The 17714-nt window shown below is 41.1% G+C and overlaps 1 long non-coding RNA gene across 1 annotated transcript in view; it reads left to right on the forward strand.

The window, feature by feature from the left end:
• Positions 1-7597, forward strand: part of LOC133660541 (uncharacterized) — a 26946-nt gene extending 19349 nt beyond the window's left edge. Inside the window, exon 4 of the long non-coding RNA XR_009827828.1 lies at positions 7448-7597. This is a non-coding gene — a long non-coding RNA (uncharacterized LOC133660541). The remainder of the gene's footprint in view (positions 1-7447) is intronic.
• The last annotated feature ends 10117 nt before the right edge of the window (positions 7598-17714 follow it).

The raw sequence follows: 17714 nt of genomic DNA on the forward strand, positions 1-17714 counted from the left end.
TTAACAGTTGAGCACACGCTTGTAAACACTCGGGGAACAAACCCTCGCTTGTTCGCAGCACAAGATGGAAAAAAGAAGAGCGAGGTCAACACGCGGACTAACTTCTTGCTAGTGAACAAAATCGACAAATCATTTTTCCCTGCTTTTTGTCTGAAAGGCTGAACTCTGGAACAGAGAGTGAACAGTGGAGCCCCTGAGGTTGTACGAATCCCAGTAAACTTGTTGCTACGTCTTTAAAGTCGTACAGAAACAGAGTTTCCACCAGATTGCTTCTTTATATGTGGAGGTGGGAGTGTGGAGGGGGGTCAATATGACATCATCATATTTATAACATCATGATGAATGTATATACAATAATGCATATATTTTTGTTTTACGTACAGTATATTTTAAACCAAATGTGTGTTATTAGTTATTAGTAATTATATTATATCGTTTTGCTCTATTTTTCAATTGCATACAAGAAAATTTTTATGATATTTGACATGTTTTTGGCCAACAGTATGTAAATATTAGACTAAATACAGTACATCTATTCATGCAATATAATATTTCCATTTGTTTTCATGTATAAAAAAAAAGTTTTATGCAAACCCCACACCCCCTTTATTTTTAAGGTGCGGCGGCTTTTATTTTGTTGTGGAATTTTGCAACCCTACTTGTTACAGTAGCATTGATTCATGGCTAATGGAGTCAATACATGAGGAACAACCACAACTTGGTGCAGCACGACACACCAGAGGTAAGTTGTTGTATTCATTTGGTTATTTGAACCTCAACATTATGGATAATGTTTTATAAACATTGTGATATAGAGTTATTGTTTGTCTGCAATGTAAAAAGTCATCTATTTGGAGACCAAACAGCCAATGGGAGCGTACATGTGTCCTGTTCTCTGATTGGTTGCCTTTTTTGCACAAACATAACGTGCCAAAAGTTGTGTGAGCGCAGAAAAGGAACAAACTGAATACGTGAAGTCCAGAGGTTGAGAGAGAGATGAATACAGGACGTACGAGAGCACAGCGGTAAAGAAGTCATTATTGCTGGTTAAAATGGACAATAGCAAACATGCAGACACATTCATTGCTTGTATTCTGTCATGTGACTTTTTCCCTGAAGTGAAAACCAGTGGTGGTCAACCAAGCCCTGCAGGATGAGTTTGAGGACCAGAAAAAGACAATTAAGAGTGAAAAGCACAACCATTCTAATCTTGATTGTTTTCACTGGCTGCGACTTGGCAAGGTTGTTCCTTCAAGAGGGGACAGTGCAGCGAAGACAAAACAAACTCCTTCTTGTCAACAACACCTGGAAAGATCAACTCTGTTCCTTTGCCACCACTTGCGGAGCGACTCCAGGCCTACAGACGTAACATACACACAAACCATGGCTACATATGCACACATACACCCACCCCATCCCATGCATGTGCCACCGCTTTACCCCATGTGGTATGATGGAAAACAGAGCAGCGCCCCTTGTGGCTGGCAGCTTCGGGCCGGATGCCTGCCCCCTCTCTCACTGTTGCGAGTCTTGTGGTTTCTGTGTAAAATGTTTGTGTGCGCTTATCGGCTATCGCATTTTTTATGGCCCCAGTCTGTGCCCCCAGCCCCCATAGGAGCCCAGTCTGAGATTGACTTTTTTTTACTCATCCTTCCCCAGCATCTACCTTTTTTCCACCTTTTACAGTTCAAGGTTCACGGTTTCTTCAATGGTACCCGGAGGTAAAATAGTTGTGCAGACATTTGTAATTCAGCGTCAAGACAGAATGAAGCAAGCAAACACAAATCATATAAAACATAAAAACATTTGAAAAATATCCACAAACGATCGCCAGTATACAGGCACACTGTAGAACAATATAATATAATAACTAATAAACCAATTCAATCATTGTGATTATAGCGCTATGGCATAATAAATCAATCAAATCACCATGTGACAGCCTTATTTAAGCGTGTGATGGCAGCAGGTACAAACTTATTCTTATATGGTTTAGTCCTTCAAAGAGGAACAATGAACCGCCAACCAGAGTGAAGGAGCTGCAATTGACTGTGTAAAGGATGATGGTGCAGTGGTGAATAACAGGGCTAGAATTGACTGTGTAAAAGATGATGGTGCAGTGGTGAATAACAGGGCTGGAATTGACTGTGTAAAGGATGATGGTGCAGTGGTGAATAATAGAGCTGGAATTGACTGTGTAAAGGATGATGGTGCAGTAGTGAATAACAGGGCTAGAATTGACTGTAAAAGATGATGGTGCAGTGGTGAATAATATAGCTGGAATTGACTGTGTAAAGGATGATGGTGCAGTGGTGAATAATAGGGCTGGAATTGACTGTGTAAAGGATGATGATGCAGTGGTGAATAATAGGGCTTGAATTGACTGTGTAAAGGATGATGATGCAGTGGTGAATAACATGGCTGGAATTGACTGTGTAAAAAATGATGGTGCAGTGGTGAATAACAGGGCTGGAATTGACTGTGTAAAGGATGATGGTGCAGTGGTGAATAATATAGCTGGAATTGACTGTGTAAAGGATGATGGTGCAGTGGTGAATAATAGGGCTGGAATTGACTGTAAAGGATGATGATGCAGTGGTGAATAATAGGGCTTGAATTGACTGTGTAAAGGATGATGATGCAGTGGTGAATAACATGGCTGGAATTGACTGTGTAAAGGATGATGGTGCAGTGGTGAATAATAGGGCTTGAATTGACTGTGTAAAGGATGATGGGGCAGTGGTGAATAACAGGGCTGGAATTGACTGTGTAAAGGATGATGGTGCAGTGGTGAATAACAGGGCTAGAATTGACTGTAAAAGATGATGATGCAGTGGTGAATAATAGGGCTTGAATTGACTGTGTAAAGGATGATGATGCAGTGGTGAATAACATGGCTGGAATTGACTGTGTAAAGGATGATGGTGCAGTGGTGAATAATAGGGCTTGAATTGACTGTGTAAAGGATGATGGTGCAGTGGTGAATAATAGGACTGGAATTGACTGTGTAAAGGATGATGGTGCAGTGGTGAATAACAGGGCTGGAATTGACTGTGTAAAGGATGATGGTGCAGTGGTGAATAATAGGGCTGGGATTGACTGTGTAAAGGATGATGGGGCAGTGGTGAATAATAGGGCTGGAATTGACTGTGTAAAAGGATGATGGTGCAGTGGTGAATAACAGGGCTGGAATTGACTGTAAAGGATGATGGTGCAGTGGTGAATAACAGGGCTGGAATTGACTGTGTAAAGGATGATGATGCAGTGGTGAATAACATGGCTGGAATTGACTGTGTAAAGGATGATGGTGCAGTGGTGAATAATAGGGCTTGAATTGACTGTGTAAAGGATGATGGTGCAGTGGTGAATAATAGGACTGAAATTGACTGTGTAAAGGATGATGGTGCAGTGGTGAATAACAGGGCTGGAATTGACTGTGTAAAGGATGATGGTGCAGTGGTGAATAACAGGGCTGGAATTGACTGTGTAAAGGATGATGGTGCAGTGGTGAATAACAGGGCTGGAATTGACTGTGTAAAGGATGATGGTGCAGTGGTGAATAACAGGGCTGGAATTGACTGTGTAAAGGATGATGGTGCAGTGGTGAATAACAGGGCTGGAATTGACTGTGTAAATGACGATGGTGCAGTGGTGAATAATAGAGCGCTGCAGCTGTGTGGCATACAGTAGATGTCAGATGGGCTGCGTTGCGGCTCACCTATAAGCTCGCTCGCCCACTTAACGGAGTGCAGTAGTGGCGACCCATCACCGTTCCTGTTCCGTAACCCTGTACAATGTTTGTCTAATTTTGAGCGGGTTTGTGGTGAAAATGGCATTTTGTTGTAATTTGTGTGATGACAATAAAAATCATACCATACCGTACCAAAAGTAACTTAAGTAAATGTACTGTAGTATATGTAGCGCGTTACTACCCACCTCTGCTCTTGATTATTTGCCATTAACAGGTGGACTCGTAACGTACCCCACGCGAATGGCAGGGATCTAATGGATATTCTGTGGGAAAAGTAGATTTTAGCACAAAACAAATCCAAATCTGAATGGCTTGTGTTTGTATTAAAACCTAGAACTTCTTGACAGCTGATAGAAATGGAGACAAAAAGCAGTTGACAGCCGATAATATTAGAAAAGCAATGCAAAGCAGGTAAAAAAAAAGGCATTGAAAAGTGACATTACAGTAAATCTTTATGATGATTAATGACATTTGTAGTTGGAATAATGTTCATCATGCATACAAACACAGAAAGTTATTCAAGTGCAGCAAAACAGCAACAATGAAGTGAAAACAGGGGTTAAAACACACTTTATAAACTCCCAGCAGTGACCACCGCCCAGTCTGAGAGGTGACCCCCCACCCAAGGCCGAGACCACCTGCCAGTGGCTTGTGTCCTGCTGTCGCTGGCCCCAGGACGCCCACACCTGTCACACCTCAGGGAAAAGTCCCAGTTTTCCAAATTCAAATGCAAATATTTTCATGGTGCTTTGGTCATTTTTTCCAGACGGAAGCTAATCCTCTTTACATGAGAGGAGCTGGGAGTTTTACGGGGATATTGACAAGCGTTTGACCCACGGCTCGGACAATTTACGCTTGGCAAAGTTCAGGCGCAGGTCACAGACACGCTGGACACGCTTTTTACTGGAAGTCTCTCAGCTCAAACTACAAGGACTGAGCAAAACAACCAAAGCACAAACATACTGCAATAAAAGTGAGTCACTATCAATAGAGTTGTGATTGACAGCCAAACTGACAATCTATAAATGCTGTGGATAAACTTGCCTTTACAAAGATGATATGATCCCTTTTCAGCATTATTGGGCTTGTTTGGCATAGAAATATGTCAATACAGATGGGTTGTATAGACAGGTTGTCAAAATATGTGGGTTATCGACGTATAAGGGTTATAGAGACGGGTTGTCGACATATAAGGGTTGTATAGACGGGTTGTCGACGTTCACGGGTTATAGCATTTAAGTCCCATCTTAAAACTCATTTGTATAATCTAGCCTTTAAATAGACCCCCCTTTTTTAGACCAGTTGATCTGCCGTTTCTTTTCTTCTCTCCTCTTCTCCCCTGTCCCTTGCGAGGGGGAGTTGCATAGGTCCGGTCGCCATGGATGAAGTGCTGGCTGTCCAGAGTCGGGACCCCGGGTGGACCACTAGCCTGTGCATCGGTTGGGGACATCTCTGCGCTGCTGACCCGTCTCCGCTCGGGATGGTTTCCTGTTGGCCCCGCTGTGGACTGGACTCCCGCTGATGTGTTGGATCCACTGTGGACTGGACTTTCACAATGTTATGTCAGACCCACTCGACATCCATTGCCTTCGGTCTCCCCTAGAGGGGGGGGGGGGGGTTACCCACATATGCGGTCCTCTCCAAGGTTTCTCATAGTCATTCACCGACGTCCCACTGGGGTGAGTTTTTCCTTGCCCGTATGTGGGCTCTGTACCGAGGATGTCGTTGTGGCTTGTACAGCCCTTTGAGACACTTGTGATTTAGGGCTATATAAATAAACATTGATTGATAGAGACGGGTTGTCGACATAAGGGTTATGTAGATGGGTTGTCAACGTTTACGGGTTATATAGACGAGTTATCGACGTATTTGGGTTACATGCACGGGTTGTCGATGTATCCAGGTTATAGAGACGGGTTGTCAACATATACGGGTTATCGACGTATTTGTGTTACATACACGGGTTGTCGATGTATGCAGGTTATAGAGACAGGTTGTCGATGTATACGGGTTATATAGATGGGTTGACGACGTCTACGAGTTATATAGACGGGTTGTCGACGTTTACGGGTTATATAGACGGGTTATCAACGTATTTGGGTTACATACACGGGTTGTCGATGTATGCAGGTTGTAGAGACGGGTTGTCGACATATACGAGTTATATAGACGGGTTATATATATGGGTTATCGACGTATTTGAGTTACATGCACGGGTTGTCGATGTATGCAGGTTATAGAGACGGGTTGTCGACATATACGGGTTGAATAAATGGGTTGTCGACGTCTACGAGTTATATAGACGGGTTGTCGACGTTTACGGGTTATCGATGTATTTAAGTTACATGCACAGGTTGTCGATGTATGCAGGTTATAGAGACGGGTTGTCAACATATACGGGTTATATAGACGGGTTATCGACGTATTTGTGTTACATACCCGGGTTGTCGATGTATGCAGGTTATAGAGACAGGTTATCAATGTATACGGATTATATGGATAGGTTGTCGACATATAAGGGTTATATAGACAGGTTGTCGACGTTTACGGGTTATAGAGACGGGTTGTCGACATAAGGGTTATATAGATGGGTTGACGACATATACAGGTAATACAGACGGGTTATCAACGTATATGGGTTACATAGACGGGTTGTCGATGTATGCAGGTTATAGAGACGGGTTGTTGACATACACGGGTTATATAGATGGGTTGTCGATGTATACGGGTTATATAGACGGGTTGTCGAAATAGACAAGTTGAAAAGAGGAATGGTCTACTTACGGAGACAGGTTGTCGACATAGACGAGTTATACAGAAGCGTTGTCAAAATAGACTGGTTGGATAAATGAGCTGTCTATATGCAGATTGTATAGACGGGTTGGATAAACAAACATAGGTGGGTTGTCACATAGAGGGGTTGTATAGATGGGCGGGATAGACAAGTTGTGGGCATAGAAGGGTTGTGAGAATAGGCGGGATATAGACAGATTTCAAAGACAGTGTACAGTGGGTCTGGGTTAGTTTTTGCCTCATTGCTTGCTTAAAGTCTGAGTGAAGAATGCACCACCGACCTGATAAGACCTGATAAGTCTGAAAGAGATGGTACAGTATTATCCTCTCACAGATGCTACCTGGTGGTTGTTTGAGCCCACTGCAGCTAGTCTTGGATAGTCCCATTCCCTAAGGCTTCAGTCACACGCAGGGTTCTCACAGGAATGAGGCAAAAATACAACCTTACTTACTCTGCACAGCCCATACAGAAGCGTTGTCAATATGGAAGGGCTGTTGGAATAGGCAGGTTGTTAAAATTGGTAGTATAGACCAATTGTCCACATAGACGGGTTGTTAGAATTAGTTGAATGGACTGGTTTTCTACAGTACATAGATGGGTAGGAAGAAGGGTTGTCAACATGAAGGGGTGTCAAAGTAGACAGGTTGTATAGACCAGTTGTCCACATAAACGGGTTGTATTTACAGGTTGTCTAAATAGACGGGCTGTCAGAATAGACAGGTTGTAAAGACCAGTTGTCGCATAGACAGGTTGTAGAAATAGACACTACATAAAATAGTTTGGTAAAACTGGGTTGGACTGTATTTATTTTGTAGCTCCATACATTTCTACATGACTTATTACATCTTCCATGGACTGAAGCTAAATGGCTTCACTTGTAAATACACTTTTCTACCTTCAAGGCACTCAAAGTCCTTTGACGCTGCGACCTCCTGATGACCACTTGCTCAAGTGCCTTGCTCAAGGATGCTTCGACATGGCCACAAGGGATTATTTTGGATCGAACCTGGAACCTTCAGGTTGGTAGACAACCACTCTACCACCCATCCCCTACACATAACAAACATCGACTGTGAGTCAGTGAAGGAAAGACTTGTTGTCAGTGATCAGGTGGTAGATCTCCAGTTGTTGTCAGTGATCAGTTGGTAGATCTCCAGTTGTTGTCAGTGATCAGGTGGAAGATCTCCAGTTGTTGTCAGTGATCCGGTGGAAGATCTCCAGTTGTTGTCAGTGATCAGGTGAAAGATCTCCAGTTGTTGTCAGTGATCATGTGGAAGATCTCCAGTTGTTGTCAGTGATCAGGTGGAAGATCTCCAGTTGTTGTCAGTGATCAGGTGGTAGATCTCCAGTTGTTGTCAGTGATCAGTTGGTAGATCTCCAGTTGTTGTCAGTAATCATGTGGAAGATCTCCAGTTGTTGTCAGTGATCAGGTGGAAGATCTCCAGTTGTTGTCAGTGATCAGGTGGAAGATCTCCAGTTGTTGTCAGTGATCAGGTGGAAGATGTCCAGTTGTTGTCAGTGATCATGTGGAAGATCTCCAGTTGTTGTCAGTAATCATGTGGAAGATCTCCAGTTGTTGTCAGTGATCAGGTGGAAGATCTCCAGTTGTTGTCAGTGATCATGTGGAAGATCTCCAGTTGTTGTCAGTGATCATGTGGAAGATCTCCAGTTGTTGTCAGTGATCAGGTGGAAGATCTCCAGTTGTTGTCAGTAATCATGTGGAAGATCTCCAGTTGTTGTCAGTGATCAGGTGGAAGATCTCCAGTTGTTGTCAGTGATCAGGTGGTAGATCTCCAGTTGTTGTCAGTGATCATGTGGAAGATCTCCAGTTGTTATCAGTGATCATGTGGAAGATCTCCAGTTGTTGTCAGTGATCAGGTGGAAGATCTCCAGTTGTTGTCAGTGATCAGGTGGAAGATCTCCAGTTGTTGTCAGTGATCAGGTGGAAGATCTCCAGTTGTTGTCAGTGATCATGTGGAAGATCTCCAGTTGTTGTCAGTGATCATGTGGAAGATCTCCAGTTGTTGTCAGTGATCAGGTGGAAGATCTCCAGTTGTTGACAGTAATCATGTGGAAGATCTCCAGTTGTTGTCAGTGATCAGGTGGAAGATCTCCAGTTGTTGTCAGTGATCAGGTGGAAGATCTCCAGTTGTTGTCAGTGATCATGTGGAAGATCTCCAGTTGTGACAGTGTGTGATGTTTGCATTCTGCTAAAATGAAGCAGCGAGAGTGAAGTAAAGGACTTTGCATCAGAATAAGAACGTGTCTTCCTAACCTCATCCTCGCTACACAATCCCTCCTTCCTGTTTAATCCATCTGTCTGCCAGCTAAACGGCAGACAGAACCTGACCTGCTACTCTCTGCTGTGACCTGTCCGTGACCTGCAAGTGCACTCGGCGCTCAGAAGAGATTCTGACTGCTGACGCCGCCGCGGCGGGGGAGGAGATAAAAAGCTAACACAACTACTGTCGGGTATTGCGGCAGCAACGTGTGTGTGTGTGTGTGTGTGTGTGTGTGTGTGTGTGTGTGTGTGTGTGTGTGTGTGTGTGTGTGTGTGTGTGTGTGTGTGTGTGTGTGTGTGTGTGTGTGTGTGTGTGTGTGTGTGTGTGTGTGGGGGGTGACTTTTTGACACGATTGCAGAGGCGAGAGGTGGGCTGGTGGGCCAGAGGGCGACACGTGGTCTGACACATAGTCGGACTTGCACCACTTGGGACTAGAGGGCCAGTCTATTAGGGACGGAGTGTTACAGAAGTTGTGTGCCAGCAGTGTTGTACGTTAAGAGGCGGGGCCTTGCGTTCCTATTCTTCACTATTGTCATGTTGTTAATGTAATAGACCAGACAATGTAAGGTTTTGTGTGCTAATAATAGTTACTGATGATTGTAAGAACTACTGACTGTACTGTAAGAACTACTGACAGTACTTTAAGAACTACTGACAGAACTGTAAGAACTACTGACTGTACTGTAAGAACTACTGACAGGACTGTAGGAACTACTGACAGAACTGTAAGAACTACTGACAGGACTGTAAGAACTACTGACTGTATTGTAAGAACTACTGACAGGACTGTAAGAACTACTGACTGTATTGTAAGAACTACTGACAGAACTGTAAGAACTACTGACTGTATTGTAAGAACTACTGACAGGACTGTAAGAACTACTGACTGTATTGTAAGAACTACTGACAGGACTGTAAGAACTACTGACTGTATTGTAAGAACTACTGACAGGACTGTAAGAACTACTGACAGAACTGTAAGAACTACTGACTGTATTGTAAGAACTACTGACAGGACTGTAAGAACTACTGACTGTATTGTAAGAACTACTGACAGGACTGTAAGAACTACTGACTGTATTGTAAGAACTACTGACAGAACTGTAAGAACTACTGACTGTATTGTAAGAACTACTGACAGGACTGTAAGAACTACTGACTGTATTGTAAGAACTACTGACAGGACTGTAAGAACTACTGACACCTGTAGGAACTACTGACTGTACTGTAAGAACTACTGACTGTACCGTAAGAACTACTGACAGAACTGTAAGAACTACTGACTGTATTGTAAGAACTACTGACAGGACTGTAGGAACTACTGACATAACTGTACTTAATACAAAATACATACTGTAATTTGATTTTGATATTATTTTTTTAATCTTGATAGATTGAAAATGAGTTGACTGATGAACATTATTACATAATTTATTCAGAAAGTATGAATAACGACAAATAAAGATAGAATAGTATCAAATGCAACTACAAGTGTAAAAAAAAAGAAAAACAACAACATTATAATTTGTACATTTTCAGAATGTGCTTGTTCTATTTTTAAACAAAGAAAACAATCTGAAGTTGTCTTTATTTTGAAGTTATCGTGCCGTAATTTTACCAGTCCGGCCCACTTGGGAGTAGATTTTTCTCCATGTGGCCCCCCATCTAAAATGAGTTTAACACCCCTGTTATATACTGTCAACTCGCACGCACACACACTAAAGTCCCTTTTGTGCGTTTAAAAATGTTAACTACCATGTTGTTACAATAAATAAAAAAAGAGTAAAATTATTTTGACCTTGTGTCGGCGGATAAAAAGGTAAAAAGTGATATAATGTCAGACGAAGCAGCACAATTATTCAATGTTTACCTAAAAACTAGTAAAAATAACATTTATAGGATGTGCTGTCATCTGTGTCAGGAGGAAAGTTCACATTTCAACAACAAGAATTTGACTTCTGACTAGAGAAAAGTTGTTGTCTGTTTCATATGCTAACATTAGCCCTGTTATAACCTCATAAGTAGACCGTGTATATTTTGTAAACAACTGACTGTATTGTAAGAACTACTGACAGAACTGTAAGAACTACTGACAGAACTGTAAGAACTACTGACTGTATTGTAAGAACTACTGACAGGACTGTAAGAACTACTGACGTAACTGTAAGAACTACTGACAGTACTGTAAGAACTACTGACAGAACTGTAGGAACTACTGAAAAAACTGTAGGAACTACTGACAGAACTGTAAGAACTACTGACAGAACTGTAGGAACTACTGACAAAACTGTAAGAACTGACAGAACTGTAGGAACTACTGACAAAACTGTAAGAACTGACTGAACTGTAAGAACTACTGACAGAACTGTAGGAACTACTGACAAAACTGTAGGAACTACTGACAAAACTGTAAGAACTACTGACAGAACTGTAAGAACTACTGACAGAACTGTAGGAACTACTGACAAAACTGTAGGAACTACTGACAGAACTGTAGGAACTACTGACAAAACTGTAAGAACTACTGACAGAACTGTAAGAACTACTGACAAAACTGTAGGAACTACTGACAGAACTGTAAGAAATACTGACTGTACTGTAAGAACAATAATGAAAAGAGTGTTCTTACTATAAAAACTCCAATCAATCAAACTCAATTTTTATGTATTAATTTCTTTGACAGGGACAGTAGAAGTAAACATTGCTACCACAGGTACAGTAAGTGATGTCAGAGTACAGTAGCAGTAAACATTGCTACCACAGGTACAGTAAGTGATGTCAGAGTACAGTAGCAGTAAACATTGCTACCACAGGTACAGTAAGTGATGTCAGAGTACAGTAGAAGTAAACATTGCTACCACAGGTACAGTAAGTGATGTCAGAGTACAGTAGAAGTAAACATTGCTACCACAGGTACAGTAAGTGATGTCAGAGTACAGTAGCAGTAAACATTGCTACCACAGGTACAGTAAGTGATGTCAGAGTACAGTAGAAGTAAACATTGCTACCACAGGTACAGTAAGTCAAAGTACAGTAGACTTTTAGTCACGGGCTCATTTGCAAGCCTTGTCCTTTGTTAGGCTTTGAAAGAGAAGAGAAAAACATACAAAATGATTAAGACAAGTACAAAATAAATCAGGATCAATCTGAATTCTGAGCTAGAAAAACTTGCTTCACATGTTCAGAATGTTGCACCTTCTTGACATCTTTTATGGACGTCCTCTTTTCTGCTCATTCTACAAACTCTTTGTCCAAATGGCCGCTGTGGAAAAGGTCATTTCAACTACACTGTACTGCAAGTGTGTGGTGTGTGTGTGTGTGTGTGTGTGTGTGTGTGTGTGTGTGTGTGTGTGTGTGTGTGTTCTTGTATTTCTAGCCTCCTTGAGACCTGAAGAAGGAAAAGTATCTTCCATTTGAGGAGGTGTGAACAAGTGATGACATAAATCAATAACATTGCATCTAATAGACAATGTCTCATTTGTGGTGAAAATGAGGGTGGTCCCAAAAAGGAAGGATTTTTCACATCGACTATGTTGCTTTTAAAAGTGCTCCCCCTCTGGCCAACATATGAAATAACAAGTGTGTGTACAAATTCCAAGTGCTCCCCCTCTGGTCAACATATGAAATAACAAGTGTGTGTAAAAATTCGAAGTGCTCCCCCTCTGGTCAACATATGAAATAACAAGTGTGTGTAAAAATTCGAAATGCGCCCCTCTGGCCAAAATTAATTTAAATAATATATATATATGCATATAGAGACATACTGTAATAACTTGAAGTAAACAATGAAGATTAAAAAACAATTACAAACAAAACATTTAAAAAATTAACTAAAAGCTTACCTTTTTTATATTTGCATAGTATTTATATATTATTAATGTTGTAAATACTCGTGTTTATATATCTAGAAAGGCTGGTCTTACAGAGGTAGGCATTTTTGGAGGTCTCAAGAAGGTAACAAATACAAGAGTGTGTGTGTGTGTGTGTGTGTGTGTGTGTGTGTGTGTGTGTGTGTGTGTGTGTGTGTGTGTGTGTGTGTGTGTGTGTGTGTGTGTGTGTGTGTGTGTGTGTGTGTGTGTGTGTGTGTGTCATTCCCGGGCCAGCTGAGCTCTCTGGGAGATCCATGAGTGAAGATGGTCAAGTTGAGGGTTCATGTTGAGTTCAGAGGGAAGTTGAACAGGAGGTCAGCGGGCCCATGAGCAGGGCAGCTTCATTCACTCTCTCTCTTGCTCTAATACACCCCTCACCCTCTTTATAACTCTCTCTCTCTCTCTCTCTCTCTCTCTCTCTCTCTCTCTCTCTCTCTCTCTCTCTCTCTCTCTCTCTCTCTCTCTCTCTCTCTCTCTCTCTCTCTCAGTCTTTGTCCAAGTCAGCTGATCTTGTGTCTGCTGTGTCTTATGTTCATCTCATGTTCACACATGTAAGACACCCATGTACCTTTCAATCATTCATTCACTCATTCATTGTTCATGTCAAAGGAGCACAAAGTGCTGACTGTTCCAGTAATAAAATCACTGCAGCAACAATAAGGAAGCCAAATAACTCGCAGTGATGCAATGTAGTGTTGTCCCCATACCAATATTTTAGTACCAGGACCAAAATGTATTTCCATACTTTTCTAAATAAAGTGGACCACAAAAAATGTAATTATTGTCTTTATTTTAACAAAAAATGTTAGAGTACATGAAACATATGTTTATTATTGTCATTTAGTCCTTAAATAAAATGTTGAACATACTAGACAACTTGTCTTTTAGTAGTAAGTAAACAAACAAAGACTCCTAATTAGTCGTATGCAGTAACATATTGTGTCATTTATACACCTATTATTTTGTACACATTATGAGGGACAAACTGTAAAAAATTGATTATTCATCTACTTGTTCATTTACTGTTAATATCTGCTTATTTTCTGTTTGAACATGTTCTATCTACACTTCTGTTCAAATGTAACAATCACTTATTCTTCTCTTCTTTGATACTTGACATTAGTTTTGGATGATACCACACATTTAGGTATGGATGTGATACCAAGTAGTTACAGGATCATACATTGGTCATATTCAAAGTCCTCATGTGTCCAGGGACATAAACTACATACTGTAATTTGATTTTGATATTATTTTTTTAATCTTGATGGATTGAAAATGAGTTGACTGATGAACATTATTACATAATTTATCCAGAAAGTATGAATAACGACAAATAAAGATAGAATAGTATCAAATGCAACTACAAGTGTAAAATAAAAATAACAACAACATTATAAATTGTACATTTTCAGAATGTGCTTGTTCTATTTTTAAACAAAGAAAACAATCTGAAGTTGTCTTTATTTTGAAGTTATCGTGCTGTAATTTTACCAGTCCGGCCCACTTGGGAGTAGATTTTTCTCCATGTGGCCCCCCCATCTAAAATGAGTTTAACACCCCTGTTATATACTGTCAACTCGCACGCATACACACTAAAGTCCCTTTTGTGCGTTTAAAAATGTTAACTACCATGTTGTTACAATAAATAAAAAAAGAGTCAAATTATTTTGACCTTGTGTCGGCGGATAAAAAGGTAAAAAGTGATGTAATGTAAGCAGCACAATTATTCAATGTTTACCTAAAAACTAGTAAAAAGAACATTGATATGATGTGCTGTCATCTGTGTCAGGAGGAAAGTTCAAGTTTCAACAACAACAATTTGACTTCTGACCAGAGAAAAGTTGTTGTCTGTTTCATATGCTAACATTAGCCCTGTTATAACCTCATAAGTAGACCATGTGTATTTTGTAATGCATGTTGTTGTAGGGTCTCTCACACACACACACACACACACACACACACACACACACACACACACACACACACACACACACACACACACACACACACACTGTCATTGTACTGCAAGTATTTTAAAAAAAAGCTACTAAATAAAGCAGTTACTAAGTACTAGAGTAGTTTTTTTCATTGACTACATATTTACTCTTACTCAAGTATTTATTTGGATGACTTTTTACTTTTACCTGAGTCACATTACTGCAAAGTAACAGTACTCCCACTTGAGTATACAATTGTTCCAGCATCAAGGCTACATTTTGGATAACACACTTTTAATACAACACACTGGGACGTCTTAGCCTTTTTTAGAATTGGTAAAACACTATAATATGGGCTTTTTTATGAATATTAGGGCTCTGAGTCTTTGGGCACCACACTTGGGGGTAATGATTCGATTCAGAATCAATTCTCGATTCAAAATTGATACTTTGTAAATAACATTGGGTGTCAGTTCTACGATTAACCACATTCCTCCATAAAATAGATAAACAGCTCTAATAAGTTTCTATATTACTTCAAATAAAACTAGTTTGAATACAATTCTAGCCACACATTGAATAAAGTCAAATAGAAAGTAAATGTGCACAGCAGATGTAGATTATCTACATCTACTATATGATTAGCCTAAGAGGCTGGACAGGACAGATTTAAAAATTAATAAATAAATACAAAATGTGATTCTTTGTTTTATTTGTTGGTATATACAGTTTGTAAAAGATGCGTCACATTTTTAAATTTTCTTACCAACATGTTGAAAAGGGAGTTGGATGATTTCCACTTCATATCAAAGACTTACAGTATGTTGACTTGTGTGCACACATCAGTGTACGTAACCATTTATGATTATAGAAATAATATCTTATTTCTTCCTCAAGTTTTGTAGTGTACTTCATGTTGGTACACGTAGTTTTACTTCTGGACTTAACACATTCCATCATTCAATTCCACATACCGTATTTCCTTGAATAGCCGCCGGGGCGCTAATTAATTTAAAACCTCTTCTCACTCCTGCGTTTACCAAAAGCATGCGGGATTGGCAAGCATGCGCTAATTATTTTAAAACCTCTTCTCACTCCGGCGCTTACCTTATCATGAAAATCACATTTAATTAAAAAAACGTTATTATGGTCTTACCTTTAGGTATAAATGAGTCCATGCACAGCTCCTATAAAAGTCTTCTTTATCTTTCTTCAGTTTTAAAAGTCTCGATGGAGATCTTCCTTTAAGTATTACCTCCTGCTTCGATTGAAAGTCCAGTTTAGAAAACTGTTTTATTTTAGATATGTAATCCTCCATGGTAAAAGTGCAAGCAAACAATGGCTGCTCACTCTTGCTGCATGTTGTCTTCTTCTGCAGCACCGGTCTTCTGCAGTATAGCAGTCGCAAGAAGGATCACTAGCGCCCTCTACCACCAGGAGGCGGAAGTCATTTAATGACTCATATTTGACCCGGCGGAAGTGCCAAGCATGCGCTAATTATTTTGCGAAACGAGTTTGACACGGCTGTAATTCTAGGCAGGCGAATACTATATTCCATGCGGCAATTCAAGGAAATACGGTATGCTAAAAGTCTTTAGTGCTGTGCGTGCATACAAATGTTTGAGGTTGCATTTCCTCGAAGCTTCTATTTCTCCTCTTTAGTTGAGAAGAATTGTTGTACATTCTTGGCTTACAGCAGGTTTTAGTTTGCTTTGTTTTGTTTAAGAATTTTTGCAAGTAAGAATTGAGATTCATTTGAAAATCTAAAAAATGTTTAAAGGCCCCTAATGAATATGCAAATATACTAATATATATATTTGCATGCTAGTAGAGAGCCCAGCTTGTCCTTCTTTGCCATGAATTGGTCCTCTCACTTAGCCCTCTTTTCTTGACGTTCATTTGCTCACATTTAGATGAACTTTCCCAGCTTCCGTTTTGCTTTCTGCCCTGACAGTTTTGATGAGGACGGGATGAAAAAGAAAAATAATTTGTGTTATTTTATTTGAGAGTCCGACCTCCAATAAAGAGTAGCGAGGCACCAAAGTTCTTAGATTGAATATAAACAATATAAATATGTGCAGCTGTCTGGTCTCTCCCAAGACAAAAATATTGACTTACATCTTCATCACGTCTTTGACTTGCTGGGATGAACTCTGTTGGAATGCAAATCCTTCAGAGGATTAATATTTTCATTTCTTCATTTTTGTTTGTGTTTCTTCTTTTCACCAACAACTCTCTGTGAGCCGTGTGTTGCCTCACCATTTCAAGGTTTTGGGATTGATGAGTTTTTTCTGCAAGCGCTGGAGCCAACTTCCAGTTCTCTGTGGTGATGCGTCTCCACTGTGGTGATGGGTCTCCACTGTGGTGATGCTTCTCCACTGTGGTGACTGCCCACTGTGGTGATGCGTCTCCACTGTGGTGATGGGTCTCCACTGTGGTGATGCTTCTCCACTGTGGTGACTGCCCACTGTGGTGATGCTTCTCCACTGTGGTGACTGCCCACTGTGGTGATGCTTCTCCACTGTGGTGATGCTTCTCCACTGTGGTGACTGCCCACTGTGGTGATGGGTCTCCACTGTGGTGATGCGTCTCCACTGTGGTGATGCGTCTCCACTGTGGTGATGGGTCTCCACTGTGGTGATGCTTCTCCACTGTGGTGACTGCCCACTGTGGTGATGTGTCTCCACTGTGGTGATGCGTCTCCACTGTGGTGATGGGTCTCCACTGTGGTGATGCGTCTCCACTGTGGTGATGCGTCTCCACTGTGGTGATGGGTCTCCACTGTGGTGATGCGTCCCCACTGTGGTGATGCGTCTCCACTGTGGTGATGCTTCTCCACTGTGGTGACTCCCCACTGTGGTGATGCATCTCCACTGTGGTGATGCGTCCCCACTGTGGTGATGCTTCTCCACTGTGGTGATGCTTCTCCACTGTGGTGACTCCCCACTGTGGTGATGCGTCTCCACTGTGGTGATGCGTCTCCACTGTGGTGATGCATCTCCACTGTGGTGATGCGTCCCCACTGTGATGATGCGTCACCCCTGTGATGATGCTTCTCCACTGTGGTGACTCCCCACT

This window comes from Entelurus aequoreus, linkage group LG11, assembly GCF_033978785.1.
Source record: "Entelurus aequoreus isolate RoL-2023_Sb linkage group LG11, RoL_Eaeq_v1.1, whole genome shotgun sequence".
Taxonomy (NCBI): domain Eukaryota; kingdom Metazoa; phylum Chordata; class Actinopteri; order Syngnathiformes; family Syngnathidae; genus Entelurus; species Entelurus aequoreus.